Source organism: Tribolium madens, unplaced genomic scaffold, assembly GCF_015345945.1.
Source record: "Tribolium madens isolate multiple individuals breed KSU strain unplaced genomic scaffold, Tmad_KSU_1.1 Scaffold_19;HRSCAF=116;Tcas5.2_LG9, whole genome shotgun sequence".
NCBI classification, from domain to species: Eukaryota; Metazoa; Arthropoda; class Insecta; order Coleoptera; family Tenebrionidae; genus Tribolium; species Tribolium madens.
The window spans coordinates 14,732,919-14,750,279 of NW_025400983.1; the positions used below are offsets into that span (position 1 = coordinate 14,732,919).

The window sequence follows — 17,361 nt, forward strand, 5'->3', positions numbered from 1 at the left end:
CCGTGTGATACACAAAACTTTTTCGGCCGACAACATTTTTCAATTAAAACAAATTTATTGTTAAATTTTCTCCGGCTAGGGAATTAATTTTTCTTCTATTGGTAGCACTCACTCCACGGTGTAATGATTTAAACTKAAAATAATTTTATGAYATTTGTAAARTAATTAAGACTTTTGAGAAGAAAATRCAATTGCATTAGTTGAAAATGGATACACAAGATACGCCAGAGCATATTCAAAATGTGGCAGAAGCTGCAATTCAAAATTTATTGGACCAATCGTTATTGGAAAGAATACGATTTGTTGAAGAAATGGGCTTCTGAAAATTTTCTTAAAATTCGATTCATTCTAATTCGACTTTTCGGTCAAAATGTCGTGTGCAGTGAAATGGTGTAGAAATACGACGAGATTTGGGCCCGAAGGAATCAGTTTTCACCGGTTAGTCATTCATCATGGTTTGAGGTTATGTTTAAATCGTTTTTGCAGACTTCCAAAAGGTGATTTGATGGCTGGGTGGAAAGCTGTTTTAGGCTTGAATCTTGGATGAAAAGTGGCAGTGGACAGAATTTGTAACAGAAAGAGAACTATAGAACAGACTTGACATTTCAGTGTCACTCAATGCTACCAATACAAAAACTTTCATTTAAAAACCCTGTTTTTATTTTCTTGCCAAGACACGCAAATGGGTGTTTTCAAAACGATTTGAACGATTGGAAAATCACTAATTTTAGACGGAGGCCGAAAAAGGAAGTCAAATTTGAGATGACGGAAATAATGCATGAAATGTACGGTGAAAACGATGCAAAACCAGTGTCGAACATTTGCGGATCAGGTATTGTGAGTTCTACTCGGGGGCGAAGTCCCCGACAATTTCGAATCTGGTAGTGTGAGTACTATTCGGGGACGAAGCCCCCAACAATGTCGATATTTGCGAAGTAAATCTACTTGAGGAGCGAAGCCCCCACATTTTTCAAATCAGATAGTACGAGTTCTACACGAGGAGCGAGCGGCTGTCCCAATGACTACTTCCACAAAACATTTGCAAATCCGGGAGGATTTGCCCGATATAGCTAGTTTGTATTCTAAATTTTGTTGAATCGCCGGCCATTTAGGATTGCATGTCATTGTTATAAATAGGTCTGGGTTACCGTGTCTCGTTACAATCGACATAGCATCTAAATATTTTCTCTGCTTATTTCAATTACCAGCAATAAATACGCTTGGTAAAATAGTTACTTTACCTATACTCGTATGTAAATTTTCTTTTTCGGCTCGTTCTTGCAAATGTCTTCGTAACAAATTGTATGTAGCAACAGCAAATGTCTTTTGATCCTTCTTTATCCACTAGAGATTATTCGATTCGGCTTAACTCAAGCATCGACTACATACTGCTGGAAAAGTTTTATACTATTGTGTAATATTGTGTATTTTCATCACGAATTTGAAGGCGATGACGGCATCGCAATGATAAATTTGGCTACATACATTGAAGCACCAAGGACTTTGACTAATGTTTCGATCTTCTGGAATCTTCGCCTTAAATGATACCATTGCAAACAAACTATATGCCGATCGAATGTTTGTACGATAGCTAATTGCTAACGTTGTATCTCATATTAGCAGAGATCTTAGTTCTGGAGGACAAAGACGTAAATCTGCTACAGTCTGTATTCTTAATGCTTTACGATATGTTACTTTATGTGGAATTTCGGCATGTCGTCTTCGTGGTCGCGGTGAAGCTGATCGTCGACGTGCTGCAGGTACTTGTAGTTATTGAACGTTGGTAACGTATACACCTTATATACAGGTTGATTCACGAGGAATAATGAGTCTGACCAAATTCTCGATGCAACCAACATTACATTTGTCGTAAAGCAACTTGCGAAATCGTAGCGTTCCAGATACTTGTTATGTGGAACGACACGTCGATTATCTACAATTGTTTCTTCATAATCTATAGTTACACCATCATTGGGACGTTTGTAATCAGGTTGTTTCACGACATTATTTTTAACCAAAATGATATTATCAGGAATTTTTTTTGGATACATTTTACTGCACACTCCATTTTTATGCATATCGCGTACGGATATACAAATTACAACTGGACCACATGGCCGATGGATGAAATGTTTTTATACATAAACGTTCTAGGTTCACTTAATTAGTCAGGTATTCGAGCAGAAACAACACAATCAATAATTCTTCTGCATTTAGTTTGTTCTCTGGACTGAATGTGATGTGAAATTCGATAACGTACATATAGTTTAAGACGACACCAAATATCTGCTTATTTCGATTACCAGCAATAAATACGCTTGGTAAAATAGTTACTTTACCTATACTCGTACGTAAATTTTCTTTTTCCGCTCGTTCTTGCAAATGTCTTCGTAACAACTAGTATGTAGCAACAGCAAATGTCTTTTGATTCTTCTTTATCCAATAGAGATTATTGGCTTTGACTTTAACTGAAGTAACGACTAAATACTGCTGGAAAAGGTGTCTACAATTGTGTAATATTGAAAATCCATCACGAATTTGATATCGATAACGATAAAATTCGCGGAATGTAACCTTATTGTGTCTAGACATATCTACTTCATCTACATCTTCAATGTATGGTTTTTGTGGAGCTAAAGGTTCCACCACTTTATCTTCCATCATTTGTTCTATCACCGGATTTGTAGTGATGTTGACTACACAATTTCTGTCAATTGGAAAATCATTAGCATCAAGTTTTTGTTGTTCCGATACATCCTAACCCGAAATGTTACGGGATGATACACGTTGTTGATGATTTCGTGTTTTCCGATAGTTTGATGTTTGAGTTGTCGTATTGTTTGTTGGAAACCTACGTCGATGTAAGTGCAGAATATTTAATGTTGCTTTTATATCATGTCCTCAAAATTTAAGAAAACATTGTAAATCTTTGATGTATTTGTATAGGTATTTAATAATATTGTTAAACACTATTTTCGGTTAATGTCTCGCCTCGCCACGTCCGAAACGGACCACTTTACATGTGGATGACGTATTAAATACATTTGGTACAAATGTGTACCAGAAAATGATTTCTTGTAACATTCTGATGCATAAGCGTTATTTTAATTTTTCAGACAGTATAAAGTATGCGCCCGTGGGCACAAGCGGTTTAATAATTATTTCAATGTACCAGAATATACTCGTAACTGTAACAGGTTAACCCTATTCAGGTTCAAGTTAGACGTTTTTAAGAAATGGTGATGAGGAAAAGTATTTATATGTTCTTAATGAACGAACAGTGACTTAATACAGCTGTTTTGAATCGTCGCTAGTTTCTCTTCAATTTGTTTTGAGCATAATAGGCTTGGGTTTCTGCTCACAATTATTTATAATAATTTATCCATATACCAGGTGCGGTATCGGTTACGCGCAGAAAATAAATTCCCACTTCTAATTAAATAAAGTTGTTTTTCACACCTACTTGGGCGTTGTTAAGGTACATTTTATCATTTTTTGGTAATTTTTCATTTGCAAAGCCAAAAAACTAGTTTTCTCCCAAAGAGTTTGATTCCAATTTTTATACTGACCCACGTGGATTCACTTTCTATAATTGTTTGCGAAATCAGAAAAAAAATACTGATTAAATTTTGAATTAAACGTAATTTTCCATCTTAACTTTTAAAATCATTTTTATTTATGACCTGCTACTTGTGCCATCGCAAATTTAGGTAACAATGGGAATTGCAGTTGGGGTAAGATTGCATGATTTGCAAATGTTGGAAGGTCGAATGCAGATGTTAGTGATGTCTCGTCATTTTTCTAGGACGGTAACTATTATTTTAAATTAAAAACATCTTTTTAAGTTTTAAGTAAACGTTTTAATTTACATAACAAATGTTTAAAATGATGACCATTATTTTCAATGCAGGCCCGTAGGCGCCTTTGAAAACTTTTTCTGATTTGCTGCAAGATTTCGCCTGTTAATTTCGGCAGATGCGTTTCATATCCGATTTTGCATATTTTTAATGGTAGTAGGTTCTTCCTGATACACCATCTCTTTCACCTTATCTCACAAAAAGAAATCAGATCCTGTTAAATCTGGAGAGCTAGAGGGCCATAGGATGGGACCTTTCAACAAATTGCTCTTCAAATTGTGCTCTAGCTATTTAGCTGTAATGAGGAGGCTCCCCATCTTGTTGAAATCACATATCTATTATAAAATTGTGTTGTTATATTTATGAATTTGTAAGACGTTATAAACATACCTTGTCTTATTTTAAGTGGGACATCCTCCAGCATACCGTCTAAATATTCGCGTAAACAATTAACGTAAATTTCCCCATTTAGGTGCCTCCCGAAGAAAAATGTAGCTACCACAATATTATGGATAACGACGTCCCCCAAAACATTTAAGGACCAGTAATTTTGGTTTGCTTGTTGACGCATACAGTGGGGTTTCTCAACGGCCCAGTAGTGCATATTATGTTTATTTACTATGCCGTTTTTTTTTTTTTAAATTACACTCATCGGTGAACAAAACTTTATTAAAAAAATTGTTATTGGACCTTATTTGCTCTTCGGTCCATCGACAAAAAATATCCTGTTTTCAAAATCTTGTCCATAAAGTTTTTGATGCAACTCTAAGTGAAAAGGATGATACTTGTGTTTGTCTGATAAGCGGTCACTAATTTCGGTCTCTTCGGTCATTTGGGGATTATTTTCTACCATATTCAGTACAGTGGCTTGGTTCACCTCGTGAGTAACTGCAGGATTCTTGAAAGTTGTTGTCTTGGGTTTTAAACTTCCGGTGGCGACTGCTTGTTCATTTAGTGCTGTCATCATCAGATTCATCTGTATTAGTTCTTACGAAAAATAAGCAAGCAATAGTTGTCATAACTAAAATAAAAAAATAAAACAATATACCAGAAACAGAAGTGGTAGCAGCTGGATGAATACTTTGTATCTTGTTCCGGTAGGTAGTATACTTATTAACAAATTTACCGCCAGCATGAATTCTTGGCGGCTTTTTGTCTTTCTTTTATAAGGTGTAAAGTACGTTCCTTTTTGCCCGTTTACAAATACTAGTGGAACTTCTTCGGCACCCCTTTCCAATTCTTCTAAAGGCACTCTATAAAAATAACAAAGTACTATTACAAAGTAATATTAATATAATATTAAAAAGTAATATTTTTAATTTTCGTAGAAAAAATATTCAAAATCAACCACTAATTTTGATAATAAACTCCTATGATGCTGTGTTAAAGTCGCCTTAAACCTTAGGGTTTGTATTTCGTCTACGCTTTCTTTTAAATAGTTTTCCAGGCACTAAAATATCTATCAAAGTAAAATAATATACATATCATAAGATACGACTTCGCGAGCAAAAATAAACTCAACTGGAGTAAGTTGCATACATTAATTTTGTATAGTTTTACTCGATCAAAGGCGTCACCCCATCGATGTATGAAGGTACACTCAGAAAAGTAGAAAATGTAGTGTCTATAAATCGACCCTCATTATTTGGGTCCTCCTACCTAACCGCAGTCATAAACCATCTGCCATCTAATAAAAATGCTTTGGCATTTAGCCTCAATATTTCTTTTAACTAAAATCTTGTCATGGGATATTATTTCATTAATAATAATTATTATAATTAAACGTGTGTTTGGTTCTTATAATCTCTCACTTAAACATTGGTAATTCTGTGAAAAATAATAATGCTACAAAGCGTGAGTTTGTGGCGGGTTATTGAGTTTTGAAAACTTTTTGAACCTACCTTTATATTGGGCGAGCGGTGGCCCACCAAATAGAGCGTTTAAATTTCTTTGAACGTAGGACCTCAGCCAACCCGTGAGATCAATCAATTTCAGGAGAGTAAGGTGCAGTCAATTAAAAATGCATTTAATTATTAAACTAATGTATTTGGAATAAAATAAAATGTTTAACATAATATAAGTGAATTTTACAAAAGAGTAAATAAATGTTAAGCGAAAACAATTGTTTAAAATAGGGAGTATTCCTATTTTAGGCCTCATCGAAGTCATAATACAAAACTGAAACTATTTTCTAAATACAAAGTGATCAACAAAGGCACTAATTAAGAGACATTATTACATTTTTACGGAAATTGGTAAAAATAACAAATGGTGATTATGGCACGTTTATAAATACAAAGATTTTACACAAACTATGGACTTTAACGAAATTAGGAAAAACAATCAAACTGTATTTATTTATCAATTTGGAAAAAACATTGTAATTGCTATATCAGGGCTTATCTTGCATCGTATGACATCTCTGGTTTTCTCTTGTCAACTTAACACTCTAATAGGAAATAAACAATAAATGAAACTAAAATCTTAAACTTAACTAGGGGTTTGTGAATTGTAACCAGAGACCAAATGTCTGTCGTCATTACTTTGATTCGTGAACCTATCTATCTTTCAACACTTATATTTCAAGTTCATCCCGGCCCAAACGCTTTAGCTTAGCAAATCATTACTTAAATAATTTGGAAATTTTGATAACGTTTACGGGTGACATTTCACTCGAAATTCCACAACAAAATCATAACATGGTACGGCATGGTAAGTCGGAGCAACGTGAACAGTCAAAGGAAAAATAAATCAAAACTTACTCATTTCTTATGACAAAAATCGGAATCAGAAGGTGAACTTAGCACAAAACTGTTTTGGCTCACAATGTAACTACTCGTGTATTCACGCTGTATACAGAATGGTTACTCGAGAGTCGCGTCTTCGCCTTTTTATGCTATGGCCCGACACGTCATCCCTAGATCGGATTTTTCCTATGCACGGGGAGAGGTCATCCTAGGTGACCTAAGTATGAAATCTTGTGAATCATACAAAGCACTTAAAATTCCGCGCCGTCTGCGAAAAACTCGCCTGCTCTAATTGTGTTTACGTTATGGCCTCCCGGAAGAGTCTGGGTTCTTGACCGCATTTTAACTTCATAGGTTTGGTCTCTTTACAATATCAAAGACTTTTCAGCATTAAAAAGAACACCAAGGGCTTTTTAGCCCGTCACAAGTTATTGTAATTTTTTAATTATCAATTAAATATTATAAATATTTTTTTAAATTATTATACTTAAAGACAAAATGTCTAAATTTAATTATTTAATTTTATATATTTAAATGTAAGCCCAAAATTATAGATTCTATAAATATTGAATTTATCATAATCACTAATTAATATCAGTAATGTATGTGATATCCATTATTGGCTAAACATTTCTGAAGTCGTCCAGGCATACTATTCACCAAATTTTGACAAATTTGTGAATAGCGTTATTGACGTTCTGCGCCAATTCTTCTAAATTTCGTTCGCGAACGTTAGGTTGAAAATTTCGCCTTTCGCGAACTACATATGTTGCCCCATAAAATCTCTATAGGATTTAGAAGTGAGGAGGCCATCGTATAATTTCGAATTCGGGATGATTCGCAAACCAGGCGTCAACTATTCGAGCCCGATGGATCGGACAGTTATCTTGAACAAAAGCTATTGCGTGTTCAAGCAATTCTTCCAGTGGATAAAGAGCATGAATAGAAGGCAGCATTACTTCCTCGAGTGCTCGAATGTATTGGTGGGCGTTAAAATTGGGAGGTGTCACCTGGACGATTTCTCCAGGGCTGGCATTACACATCTAACCCCAAAATTCTGCAGTAATTCGTCTAGTTCTTCTGTTTTCGATAACGTGCCATTTGCTCTATATACAGGATGTTCCGTTTTTATTGTTACAAACTTAAACAGGTGATAGAATATTCAATTTTAAGACAAAAGTTTCCTATGAACATGTATCAAAAAATGTTACGTAAGCGAGCTACACCCCTTGAAAGAGAAGCGTTTTTAATGGGGTTTTCCCACTATTGCAGAATAGATAAAATTACAAGAGTTGGTACAGCTGATAACTTTTAAACACCTGAACGAATTTAAAGATTAGTTGTCGAAAGTTTTAATCACGGGCCTCTTAAGACGCCTCGCTACCTAACACGACCTTGAAATTTCGTAAGTCGAATTTAGCTGTCACCAACAGAGCCAGGGCTGTAAATGTGTCCGGCTACCCTCCCAAGTAATTTACTATCTACATTTATGATCAGTTCGATCAGTTTGCAAGTTTGAGGCATGGGTTTTGTTATTTGAAGCAAACTCGCTACAAATCTTGTAATAATAATGATGTTTTAAAATAAAAAACAAATACAATATATTTGTTTAATTAATTAATTAACGTCATCTAAAAAGCATTTGGAAAATAATTTTTGTGAATATGTAATTTATGGTAATTTAAGAAAATAAATGTTGAATAAATTTGTGCAGATTCAGTTTTAAATAGTTTATTTATTTATTTACTTTACATTATAGGAAGATATCCCGAATTGGCATGCTACGAGTTTGTCGAGGATTTACAAGTTCAGGCAATAAACATTTTTTATAAAAATTTTGTAAACATAATGTCATTTTAGTTTCCCAAAACTTATCATTTTTTTCAATTTTTTCAATTTTAATTTTATTTGGGCCAGTCCATACTCCCAAAACACATACCTGTTTTTGGGTGACATGTAACTGGCCCTGTATCTGGTAGTACCAATCATGATTGTAATTTATTTCTATTTGTTGTTTTTTTATATGCCAAAATGTTATTTTCTTCTGAACAATAGCATCTTCAGGTGTAAGCCCCAGTTTGTAGGCGATGTATGGGCAATTAATTTCCACCAAAGTGTTGTTATCTATAATGCCATCAGGTGATGCTCCTAAATAACAATCTATAAAATCTACAAATAAGCCGCAAGGCTTTATTTTAACATTTAATAAATTCTCAATTTCTCTTTTGGCAATATCTTCACAATTTTTCCCATGATTTAGTGACGCCACTTGAAGATTTTTTGTCCCATACAATAAACTTTTCACAAGTTTGGACGAATTAGTATTTTTTCGTCGTTTGCAAATTTTGGCGAAATTTGAAGCGGTCAATAATTTTCGTCGCTCTTCCATCCACCTTCCACTGCTGCTTTGAAAACGAGTTTCTTCTTCCAATGCTTCAATTTCTTCTTTTGACCGCTTCAACTTCGTAAGAAACTCTTCTTCTAGCTCCCGGTAGACTTCAATTGGAAGGTCTGGCTGTTGACATGAGTCGCCGTAGTCACAAGTCTCATTGTTTTTTSCACAAACAGCTGSTTTTTTGTAATTTCTCGTTTCTCGTTTCATTTTTTGCCGCCGGTTTTTTTGCAGACGTCTCACTTCCATGCGCCGCAGAATTTTTGAATTCCTTAGAGAAGATTTATTTCGTAAAAACTCGGAATGAACCATTTTAGTATTCCACGTGACTACAGCAGCTGCACATCGCATCTTGTAGGAATTTGATAATGCAAAATTGATCCTTTTTCCACCAACGAATTTCGCAACTATTGAATTATATTGTTCGACGGTGTTGCTGTCTMCGTCGTACAATAAACTCCGAGAATGATTGGCAAGAACGGTACAAATGTTTAAAATTTTTTCAAAAAATTCTTTCGATAGCTTTTCTATCTCATTCGGTTCCCCGGTTCTTGTACAAAARTATGGTAAACATTTACTGTGCTGGCCAAAAACGTGGWGCGCAACATTCAAAATATCGCTTCTTAGTGCCTTCGTGGCAGATACTTTGTCTTTTTGAAGTTTGTGGTGCTTGATCGCACCTCTAATTCCCTTTCGCATACGCATTATCTTTGTGTCYAAAAGTTTTCGTTGTGGCAGTGAAAAGAAAGTATTAGTCGTAAGATTTTTTAATTTATTGCAAAAATTTCTAAGTAAATGATTACGGCACTCCACTTTCTCTACGGTTAAATTGTCATATGGCCGAGCTTCAATGATTTTTTTATAAGTGCTACTGTCACCATCTCCAATCATAATRTTATATTTTATTCCATGTTGTTGTACACTGGACTGAAAGCCCTTCACCAATATTTCAGATTCCATGCTTGCTGAACTTCCAAAATGATTTTTATTACAATTATGCAATTTATCCCTTCCACCTTCTCTAGTGCAAATAACACAATACTTGTTTTTCACACCATAGAACAAAACTTTTTTTGTATATTGTCCAATTATAGCTGCCACCCCTGATAACGCACTGTAGTTACTGCGATAACTTCTTTTGGACCAGCAACCGTCCACCACAACTGGTACTAATGGAAATCCCTGTTCATCAACAGAATTTATGGAACGAGCGTATTCTGCTTCTTCCTCTCCAGCCTTACTCATTACGTYTTCCGCAGTTTGTTGCCATTGTGGTGCTAGTTTGTGGTGATATTTAGAATATGTTTTTGAAGACATACACGGAATGTTTAAACATGATAACCATTCTTCTAAGTTATAAAAACCTCCCCCAATTGACATGATKCCATTTACAGCGCACGTATTTAAATCAATTTGATTATCAGGGGTAGTCTTTTGAGAATTTAAATGGAAAGACAACCCACACATGTCACATTTTAAAATAAATTTCGAAATCAATCCTGTCCGAATCTCTTTAACTAAGTGTACATTTTGTAGAATGCATTCAAATACTTTTGAATGATTCGAGATTTCTTGCAGACTTTCGAAAATATATTGGAAATCTATAATTCGGTTGCCTTCCACGGGTTCTATAAAAAGAAAATTTGATACTCAGCAAATAACAAAAATTAAGCAGGTTTTACCTTATGTGGGAATTTCCTTAGATTTATTTATAAGAGAAATGTCTTCCACAGTTTCCAAGAATTCTTCTGGTGTATTATTATTAACAGTTTCTGGAGATGTTTCAGCGGCTTCCTGCGGAGATGTAGCGTGTTCAAAAGATGGAACTTCTAGGTCTTCTTGTGGATCGCTGCAAATCTTTGACAAAACATTTTTTATAAAAAAACTCATACCAGGTGAATAAAAAGTATGGAATCAGACGTTTTTTGCTTAAAGTATTTTTGTATTACTTTAATTTATATTAATCATTATTTTCTGGAGGCAAATGATATTTACTCTGTATAAGTTGCCATTTTAACAAAAAAAATCGCATAACTCAAAAACAAAACAAGATTTCATTCTCAAGATACGATCACTATAGTACTTTAATTGCTATTAATTATTATTTTCTAGAGGCCAATGATTAAAAAAAAAGAAAAAGATTACTTACATTTTTATTATTCCGTAAGTTTTCCACATTTCCCTTTCTGCGTTTTCTAGATGAAAGCCTTCTCACATTTTTTCCATTTGCTTTGGCCATACCGAAATCAAAATAGACCTAAATATAGAAATAGGTAGGAATATTAAATAATACATAAAGATTTTTTGAAGTACTTACGTTCAATACAATAAAAAAGTAACTTTCACTAAATATAACTAGAACACTAAACTAAAAACACAACACTAAACACATACACGAATTAAAACTATTAAAATTTTTAACAAAGACCGAGATAAACGAAAGACTTCTTGGAGTTGTCCAGACGAAAATCCAAATGAAGGAAAATTTGTCTAAGATGCCCTTATGCCTGAGCGGGTAGCGGGGAACGGATTGGAACCACGGGGGATCGGTTTCAGTTTTGTCAATTTAGACCTATCTCTTCAATCACAACTACTGTTAGATGTGTTATAAACATTATTAAACAAAGGTTATTTAATTAAGATTTGCTGAAAATTATAAAAAAAAATAATTAAAGGTAAAATAAAATGGATAGATCTCGATATCACAATGTAGGTATTCGTTTATTTACTATAGAATTCACAGAAAAACGGCTGTTTGGAAACAAAATTATCCCAAGTAACTTAGCAGGTACCGAACGGTTGGACGCGGGTAGTACCATAAAGTAATTTAGAGATTGTACTTGCGGTTGCAGGCATTAGCTTTTAAGGGCTGGTTGTAAATTACAAATTTTAAACGGAATTTTAGATTGAAAATAATTCTACCACAATAACGTTGTTATTTATTAAGATATTTTCGTCGAATTTAAAACTATCGTCATAAATGTATATTTTCTACGTTTTAACCGAGGGAAATCCGCAAATTCTTTTTAGTTTTTGAATTAGACAGTTTGACGAATTTCTCATTTTTATGGAAAATTTGTTTTGTATTTAAATGATTTTAGAAACAAAATTTTGAAATTTTGCTCGGTTAAAGTGTACAAAATTGAATGCTCTTTCAAATAGTGTCGGTTTTACTAAAATCCGTTGATTAACTTCTTCTCTACAGTGACAGAACTATACATTGAATGTTCCATAAGAGAGTTAGGTAGCGAGAGTTAGGGCCTCCTAAACGGTGAAACAAATTTAATTTTTAATTTTTACCCTTTTTATGGACTGTAAGACAAATTGTAAACTGATTTTACTCAAAAACGGTAAGTTTTATCGAAAAAACGCAAGAGACCTCTTTTTGTGAAAAACTATGAAATTTAGAATTTGATGCATTTTTGACTGCATATCTGTGAATTGTTTTTAGTGCATATTTTCTAGTCACTAGTCATTAAATTGGTTGCGATTAAACGGTGGATTAACGTGTCTAAATATAACCAATTAAATTAAATATAATAAAATTAAATGCTCAAATTTGCGGGTGAACAAAATTTTAACAGTAAATAATTTTTAATTCTCCTTCTATAAACCGGCCTTCGGAGTAATAAATAAATCATTTCAATAACAACAAAAATATTGTTTTCGTTCTTTTTCAATAAAGAATTAACATTTAACAAGAATAATCAATAAAGTGTTACAAATTATATAACCAATTTACCCTTTCACAGTCATTAATTATCAACTTTTATTGATGAACGGAAAGTAGGATTTTCAAAACGTAATTTACGATTCGTAGAAACAGTAATTCCCAAGTAAAAGTGTTAAAAAGCAATAATATTTAGCTATAATGAGAACAACAAATCTTTGCAGAATTTTATTGTTTTGCCGATAATACCGATTACAATAATTAATTAGGTAATTGTCAAAGTAACATTTTTGTCAAAAAAATAAAACCGCCATTGTGGTGGGACTTAAAAAGCAAAGACAAAAATGATTGTTAATACAGATTTAGAAAACCCTAATTCACATGCATAAATACAAATTAATATGAAACTTAAACGGATTGGACAGATTGGAGGTATTTTTATGGATACACCTTACAAACTATATCATGGCGTCCCTGACGTCATACCGCGATGGCGGATTTTATTGGTGCGAATCTTCCGACAGCACCTTAGTTACACGGCGTTTTAATTAAAGAATTCAACAATTCCCTAACAGGCTAATGTCCTGGGAAATTAGGAAATGACACAACTTTACAAAAAACGCGGTTCACACACGAGGAAAACCGATTGTCGCAGCAGGTGTCTTTTCACTTAATCGGTGCTTTAATTGTTCGACAAAACGGCGAGGTTTTACAGGAGCTTTGATTTTAAGTTAAACAACAACAAAACATTTAAACAAACAAAAGGAAAACTTTTAAAAACAAACAAGAGGCACGTCTGGTTCGGTCACTCGTTGCTTTGAAAGAGAGCGTTGGTCCGTTGCACCCGCTTCCTCCCTTTTCCATCCGTTGGGTGACATCTATTTCCACCCCAAGAAGTAGCGCTAAATTCGAATTCGAAGAGTTTTCGAAGAGTCCTTGGATTGAAGCTGCTGCTGAAGGAACGAGGACTCTTCCCTCATAACACGCACATGGATTCGAATTTGACTCGGTCACTGCTCAAGCGTCTCGTTCACCACATTTGTCCGGTTCGAAACTTAAATTTTATTGGTTTTTATTTTTTATATATTTTTTGTTTTTCTGGTTTATTTCATATTCTAAAGAGATTAATTTGTAGAGAAAAGATATGGTTATGTTTAATGTTAAAAGTAACATATTAATTTTAAACCTATATTTAATGATACTGGATGCTCAATTCAGCGAGAAAGGCTATCACTGAGGTTCTTTGAGGAACGAAGGGTAATTAGTTTTTATGTATGTGTAGAGAGTTTTTTGATCGATCACAATAGGTAGGTATTCAGATTTGATGCAGCTGATAACTACTTCTACAGATGCGGCACTCTTGTTATTCTCCCATAAGTTTAAGGCTGAAGATAGCTTGTTATTGACATCATCAACTATGAGTTTTAATTTTTCCACATCATCAATTCCAAGAACTCTTGAAATATCATATAATGCTTGGTCATCTAAAAGGTTCCAAATTATCTTTTTCTGTTCCTGAGTGGGTTTTGGTTTTGATTGTTTTGTTTTCTTTTCTTTGAATCCTGAATCAACTCCACTAGCACTTGGCAAGCCTTGTTCTAAAGACTCGTAAATATGTGCATTTTGAATGCTCTTGTCTTGGAGATGAGATTGTAATGCTGAAGATGCAGACAGCACATCATATCTATTAGATATTAGTGACCATAATTCCGAGCCAATCTCCATTATTTTCCTCCCTAAATTAGTCATACTAAAGACTTTCGCTTCTATTTTCATTAGGTCAATTTTCACTAGGACAGCTCGCCTATAGTGATCTGAGTATAAGTCAGAGTTATTTGCAGCGTTAACGTAGGTTTTGATTTCATTTAAGTATGCTGAGAAATCAGTAATCTTTGTATTGGGGTTGATTACTCGGTCAAAGAGAAAGGAGTATGCATAGCAATGCTTCAAGAGCTCACTACCAACTCTTGATCTTGGGATAATTCCAGAAAACATCTGAGTCAGTACAGCTCTTGGTAGTAAATACCAAAAGCCCTACTTAAATCGTCCCTGTTAACATAGACTTTTCCTATGCCCATGTGCATTAGAGCAACAACAAATTGTGGCACTGCCCCTGCAAGTCTTGCGAGAGTGATGGTTTTTGCATCGGCTATTTTGGGATGCTTACTCTTATAGTCAATGCCGTAGGTGTCGAATTTTAGAGTAAGTACTAGCTATATCGGGCAAATCCTCCCGGATTTGCAAATGTTTTGTGGAAGTAGTCGTTGGGACAGCCGCTCGCTCCTCGTGTAGAACTCGTACTATCTGATTTGAAAAATGTGGGGGCTTCGCTCCTCAAGTAGATTTACTTCGCAAATATCGACATTGTTGGGGGCTTCGTCCCCGAATAGTACTCACACTACCTGATTCGAAATTGTCGGGGACTTCGCCCCCGAGTAGAACTCACAATAYCTGATCCGCAAATGTTCGACACTGGTTTTGCATCGTTTTCACCGTACATTTCATGCATTATTTCCGTCATCTYAAATTTGACTTCCTTTTTCGGCCTCCGTCTAAAATTAGTGATTTTCCAATCGTCCAAATCGTCTTGAAAACACCCATTTGCGTGTCTTGGCAAGAAAATAAAAACAGGGTTTTTAAATGAAAGTTTTTGTATTGGTAGCATTGAGTGACACTGAAATGTCAAGTCTGTTCTATAGTTCTCTTTCTGTTACAAATTCTGTCCACTGCCACTTTTCATCCAAGATTCAAGCCTAAAACAGCTTTCCACACAGCCATCAAATCACCTTTTGGAAGTCTGCAAAAACGATGTAAACATAACCTCAAACCATGATGAATGACTAACCGGTGAAAACTGATTCCTTCGGGCCCAAATCTCGTCGTATTTCTACACCATTTCACTGCATACGACATTTTGACCGAAAAGTCGAATTAGAATGAATCGAATTTTAAGAAAATTTTCAGAAGCCCATTTCTTCAACAAATCGTATTCTTTCCAATAACGATTGGTCCAATAAATTTTGAATTGCAGCTTCTGCCACATTTTGAATATGCTCTGGCGTATCTTGTGTATCCATTTTCAACTAATGCAATTGTATTTTCTTCTCAAAAGTCTTAATTAYTTTACAAATRTCATAAAATTATTTTMAGTTTAAATCATTACACCGTGGAGTGAGTGCTACCAATAGAAGAAAAATTAATTCCCTAGCCGGAGAAAATTTAACAATAAATTTGTTTTAATTGAAAAATGTTGTCGGCCGAAAAAGTTTTGTGTATCACACGGCCAGAAACTGTTTTCCAAGTGCTTGCAATTCCATTTTAAGCAGGCTGATCAATGCCTACATTCGGACCTCTGACCATTCGTCCTTTTGAGCATTCGCACCTCTGGTGTGTTGCACCAACTCGAACTCGCGCTTTACAAAAATACAACACCGGTCTTTGCACAAATACTAATAACGTCACCCTTTTGCCTTTTTCAAATCACACACAACGTTTATMACCGTATTACCGAGGTTTTCGTTTGATTTTCTTAATGAACCACATTGACGCGAAATGACAACAACTGACAAAAGTGTCAGAATGATTGAAATTCAACGCACTCTTGGTGCATTTTTTTTGTAAAATTTTCATTTTTATGAATTTTTAGCCGAAATAATATGAATTAACGAAAATCACCCGTCCCGTTCAGTAAAGGTTGGATAGAATTTTCATTTTTCATCATCGTTTACTGTCTAAAGTTTCATATTTTTTGCTATAGTGGGCCGCAAAATTCACCGTGTTCCCCTTTCCCCGCATTGTTCGAGAGAGATGGTTAATTGAACGTTTTACATGGGTGTGATGCGATGCAGCTATCACGCTTTAGTAAGATACTAGCTGATGTGGTCAAATCCTATCGGATTTGATTAAGAGTTTCATTTTTATTTAGTAAAGTGTCTTTTAGATTTAAAAAAAATTATGTTTGGGTCAGTTGGAGTAGTTTCAGGTCGGTTCAGGTCACTTTAGGCCACTTCGGGTTACTTCGGATTACTTTGGCTTGAAGTAAAAAGAAAGTGTACTGGATTAAAAAATTTCTAGACTTGCAAAAAATATTTAAAAATCTCTTAAAGAAATGCTTAAATTAAAAAAATGTCATTCGAGACGTTTCAAAACATCGTGCTACAAAAGACAGTTGGGGAGACTAAGAAAGTGTCAGATGTACTGGATTAAAAAATTTCTAGACTTGCAAAAAACATTTAAAAATCTCTTAAAGGAATGCTTAAATTAAAAAAATGTCATTCGAGACGTTTCAAAACATCGTGCTACAAAAGACAGTTGGGGAGACTAAAAGTGTCAGATGAATTGGTTTAAAAAATTTCTAGAGTTGCAAAAAACATTTAAAAATTTCTTAAAGCAATGCTTAAATTTTAAAAAATGTYATTCGASACGTTTCAAAACATAGTGCTACAAAAGACAGTTGGGGACTAAGAAAGTGTCAGATGTACTGAAGACTTGCAAAAAAAAAATTAAAAATTTCTTAAAGAAATGCTTAAATTTAAAAAAAAAAACGTCCCTCACGCATTTTACTAAATTCATTCGCATCACTTGAAAAAATTAAAAAAATACACTTCACTTGTGGACAAATCCTGTTTGATTTGACTAAGAGTTTCATTTTTATTTAGCAAAGTGTCTTTTAGACTGTGTAAAATAATGTTTGGG

General features: G+C 34.4%; 1 protein-coding gene and 1 long non-coding RNA gene across 2 annotated transcripts in view; one reads left to right on the forward strand and one right to left on the reverse strand.

The window, feature by feature from the left end:
• LOC123015967 (solute carrier family 25 member 35-like) overlaps positions 1 to 17,361 on the forward strand; it is a 145,966-nt gene that overhangs the window by 40,025 nt on the left and 88,580 nt on the right. The gene's annotated exons all lie outside the window — the stretch shown is intronic.
• Positions 3,736 to 6,711, reverse strand: LOC123015972. The gene is made up of 3 exons (XR_006413417.1): positions 6,620 to 6,711; positions 4,248 to 5,110; positions 3,736 to 4,192 (listed from the first exon to the last, which is right to left on the reverse strand). It is a non-coding gene; the product is annotated as an uncharacterized LOC123015972 (long non-coding RNA).